Source organism: Eptesicus fuscus, chromosome 3 (assembly GCF_027574615.1).
Source record: "Eptesicus fuscus isolate TK198812 chromosome 3, DD_ASM_mEF_20220401, whole genome shotgun sequence".
Taxonomy (NCBI): Eukaryota; Metazoa; Chordata; class Mammalia; order Chiroptera; family Vespertilionidae; genus Eptesicus; species Eptesicus fuscus.
In genome coordinates, this window is record NC_072475.1 from 111,403,421 (window position 1) to 111,408,403 (window position 4,983).

At 36.9% G+C, this 4,983-nt stretch overlaps 1 pseudogene; it reads left to right on the forward strand.

Moving 5' to 3' along the window:
- The first annotated feature begins 438 nt into the window (after positions 1 to 438).
- On the forward strand, positions 439 to 1,578 carry LOC103304651 (dimethyladenosine transferase 2, mitochondrial-like; annotated as a pseudogene).
- The last annotated feature ends 3,405 nt before the right edge of the window (positions 1,579 to 4,983 follow it).

The following is a 4,983-nucleotide window of genomic DNA, read 5'->3' on the forward strand; positions in this document are numbered from 1 at the left end:
TAAAGTATATTTTTTCTGGTATAAGTATTGCTACCCCAGATTATTTTTGGTTTGTTTCCATTTTCATTAAATATATTTTTCTATCCCTTTACTTTCAGTTTGTGTGTCTTTCGATTTGAAATGAGTCTCTTGTAGACAGCATATGTAAGGGTCTTATTTCCTTATCCATTAAGTCTCCATATGTATTTTGATTGGAGCATTTAATCCATTTATGTTTAAAGTAATTGTTGAGTCCACTCAGTCCTCCAGTGGCAGCACCTGGCAGGAAATGGAAGTGAGGGAAAAGCAAGGAGAGGTTGTTCCTGCCTCCTTTGTAATGTTTGCTTTTGCCCAGCCTAGTCGGGTGGTGGGGTGACCCTACACATGGGGCTCCCAGTGAGGAGTTCGCTGACATTGTAATGACTCTGAGTAACATTGGGACAGACCCTAGAGTTTAAGATGTGGGTCCCATTCACAGAGCTTTCTCCATGGCTGAGGCTGGCAGCCTTTTCCAGTGCTGGTTGGTTTTGCATTTAGAGGTGAGGAGCGGCGAGATGGAAGGACATTGCAGCAAGGAGCCACGGTGGTTTGTCTGACTTCCAGCAGAAGCTGGTACCCAGTGAGGGTTTCAGATAATTGCCTCAGGGATGTCCAAGAGCCGCTTGGAGTCCGGGCGTTACATATGCAGTCCAAGACTGGCTGAGACCATGGTGCAGTTCTTGCTAAAAGGAGAAGATGGTTACAACCTAATCCTGGAATTCAATCCAGGCCCTGGAATCCTGATTCAAGCATTACTCAAAGAGGTGCCAGAGTGATTGCTGTTGAAAGTGATTGCTTTTATTCCACATTAAAGTCCCTAGGGAGAAAGCTGGGAAGAAAACTACACATTATCCACTGTGTCTTCTTTAAACTGGGTCCTAGAAGTTTTGGAGTAGTAAAACCTGTTACGAATCCAAGTTGCTTTTCTGCAATTTAAGAATATAAACACTTCTGTGGTCAGAAGGTATCCCTTAAAAGTCGTTGGAATCTTCCCAACTAAAAATGAGAAAATGTGATTTGGAAACTTTTACATGACATATATTCCTGTACTTCTGTATATACATAATGGGTGAGTAGAACTAAATTTGTTTGTTAATGAGATGGAATCCAAACCTGTACTACGCATTAAGTGTGCCCTGGAAAGTAGCTTTTGAGATTAAGCTTCTGTATACAGAACCTTGGTCATCATTTGACATATGCAGCCAAAGTGGGCAACTGGAAAAGCCAGAGTGAAGGGAATCGTTACAATAACAAATACAACAAAACCTGTGTTTTATTCAATTGACTCCTCATAAAATTTTATTTTCACTTTTAACACCTATTATGATGTATTTTTTCACATGATAAAGCAGTGTTTTTGAAGCGCCATTGCAAGCTAATAATAGACGACTTAAATTCATTGAGTCCAATTGATGCAATGGATATGTTGAAGAAACTAAAACAAGATAAAACAACAAAAATAACAGATATGTATCCTCCAGACTTTAAACTATTGAATGTTCCCAAAATCATACCTATAAGTGGCTATATGATGACTTCATGGAAGATGTAGTCATATAGGCAACTGGACTGCCAAGACAGTAGCTGGAATCATTTATTTTATTTGGAAATTATAAAAAAATTAAAAAGAGCTAAGTTTTTAAAGTTCACATCCTTTCAACAGAAGGTAACTGTTCTTGTTTTGCACAAACAAGGCAGTTCATTAATTCTGAAGTTGATACCATTAGTACATTGGATAAAACTATGGCTGCCATTTTATTTACAACTGAATAAAATGAAAACTTCACTTAATTGTGGATTTGATAGCTTAGATTTATTTTTTTTAATTCCTATCTACTGTCAATGTACTTGTAGTTGTATGGAATTACCAGATGAACTTTACTTTTAAAAATCCTTTTAGCTAAATACTTACATTGCATTAATTTAAATATTTTACTTAGTTGATTTTTGCATCCTCCAAGGGGGCAAGCTTAGAAAGTAAATAAAACTGATTTAAGTGGTTTGTTTTACTTTTCAGTTTGTTGAAAGTATTAGATACTGTATAATTAAAATGGCTTAACCCTACCAGACCGCTGTACCGATTTTTCGGTAATTTCCGAATCTCTGGTGACTCCAAATTTTCAGTACTTTGCCTAGACCTATTTTCTACAATGTCTCCAAGTTCCATCTTATTCTAACCACTTGTTTGCATGTAACTAACATTTTTCTATATCATGTTGATTTTTTTCTCTTTAATGGTCAGGAGCCCAGGTATAGGGGATAGTTAAGTTCAGGGCCTCAGGTCTGGTAGGTTTAAGCTTTGCTGAAACTGGTTTGGCTCGGTGGATAGAGCCTCGGCCTGTGGACTGAAATGTCCCAGGTTCAATTCCGGTCAAGGGCATGTACCTTGGCTGTGGGCACATCTCCAGTGTGAGGTGTGCAGGAGGCAGGTGATCGATGTTTCTCTCTCATCGATGTTTCTAACTATCTATCCCTCTCCCTTCCTCTCTGTAAAAAATCAATAAAAATATATTTAAAATAAAAAAAAATGGCTTAAGCTTTTTTAGAAATTAAAATATTTTAAATAAGAAAAAAGGAATAAAGTAAATGTTAAGATATGTATTTATTGCTATTTTATTATTCAATTTTTTTCTTTTTTTCATTGTTTCTTCTTTAACATTTTTTATAATACTGGTTTGATGTTGAAGAACCTCTTTAGCTTTTTCTTGTCTGGGAAGCTCTCTATCTGTTCTTCAAGTCTAAATAATAGCTTTTCTGGATAAAGTAAACTTGGTTGTAGGCCCTTGCTTTTCATCACTTTTATTTATTTTTTATTTTTTTAATATATTTTACTGATTTTTTAAAGAGAGGAGTGGAGAGGGAGAGAGAGTCAGAAACCGATGAGAGAGAAACATCGATCAGCTGCCTCCTGCACACCCCCTACTGGGGATGTGCACGCAACCAAGGTACATGCCCTTGACCAGAATCGAACCTGGGACCCTTCAGTCCACAGGCCGACGCTCTATCCACTGAGCCAAACCGGCCAGGGCAGCTTCTCATCACTTTTAATATTTTTTGCCAATCCCTTCTGGCCAGCAAAATTTCTGTCTTATGGGAGCTTCCTCATAGGTAACTAACTGCTTTTCACATGCTGCCTTTAAGAGTCTCTCTTTGTCTTTAACTTTTGACATTTTAATTATGATAGGTCTTGGTGTAGGCCTCTTTGGGTTCATCTTGTTTGTGAGTCTCTACATTTCCTAAATTTCTATGTCTATTTCCTTCACCAGGTTAAGGAAGTGTTCTATGATTTTTTCCCCCATAGGTTTTCAATTCTTTGCACTCTCTCTTCTCCTTCTGGCATCCCCATGATGCAAATGTTGGTATGCTTGAAGTTTCCCCAAAGGCTCCTTATACTATCCTTATTATTTTTGTTTTTGTTTTGTTTGTGGGTTTTTTGTTGTTGTTGTTTGTTTTTATTTTGCTGTTCTGTTGGGTGTTTTCTGTTTCCTTAGCTTCCAAATCGCTGATTTAATCCACTGCTTTATCTAATCCATTGTTGATTCCTTGTAATGTATTCTTCATTTTAGTTAAGATATTCTTTATTTCTGACTAGTTCTTTTTTTAGAATATATTTTTATTGATTTCAGAGAGGAGGGGAGAGAGATATAAAAACATCAATGATGAGAGAGAATCATTGACCAGCTGCATCCTGCATGCCCTCCATAGGGATCGAGCCCACAACCTGGGCATATGCCCTAACCAGGAATCAAACCATGACCTTCTTGTTCATAGGTCAATGTCAACTACTAAGCCACACTGGCCAGACTGACTAGTTCTTTTTTATGTTTTCTATTTTCATTTTTATGTTATCTGTCTCTCTATTGAAGTTCTCACAAAGTTCATCTACCCTTTCCCCTAAGTTTATTGAGCATCCTTATAAACACTGTTCTGTGTCCTTGCACTGGAATCCTGGGCTGTGGAGATCCTCAAGGGAGGACCTCCAAAGCAGGTATATCTTTCCCAATTTTTACTCACCACAGGTAGGTGTGGGGCCAGCCCATTCTGCTTCTCTGCCCCTCCTACCAGTATCGATGTGGCTTCTTCTTTATATCCTTAGTTATAGGACTTCTGTTTAGCTAGATCTCAGGTTCTGAATGATAGTTGTTCTGTAGTTTACTTGTAATTTGAATTTTTTTTTCTTTTCTTTTCTTTTTTTTCTTTTTCTTTTCCCCATGCTTGTCTCCAAGACCTGAAACTTGCAGCCACCCTCAGTCAGTCAGTGTGGTGGCTGTGGGGCTGCTGTCACACTGGAATTGATTACTGACTTTTATTAAAATATTTTATTCTATGTTATTCTGTCATTAAGCTTATAAATGACAAAGACTTAGATATATTTTAATTAACTAATCCTCAAAAAATTATTTTAGCAACCCAGCATTCATCTCATATAGACCTGAGAGGATGTTTTATATGTTGGAGGTCAATTGAAGAAGCTCTGCTCTGACACACTGGAGTATGATTTTTATAATATTCTCCATTTTCAGCTAATTTTTAAAAGAGGCTCATTTTAATTCTATTAGATTTTTCCTCTCAGTTAAGAATGTATAATTGTTGTTCTCAGTAATGTGAAAAAAAATAATGACACTTCCAATTTCAACATATGTAATTAAGATAGAACCTTTGGACTCTTATCAAACCAAGTTGTTAGTGGAAGTAATTGTAACAATAATAGTAACCATAGAAACAGTAGTCAGAATAGAAGAAATAGTTTCGTTTTCGCCCTTTCACAAATCTACAAATTTGGATCATCATCTCCTTCAGGCTTCAGTTAGCTGTGTCAAACTCTCAGTCTGAGGTGATCCTTTTAAAGTAGAAGAGAAGCATGTGTTTCTTTATACTCAGAGAAAAGTATTTGTAGGAACATGCAGTAAGTTATAGAGTGAAGGGGTTTGTGGAGTGACAGCTCTCTAAAAATCATTCTAAAAA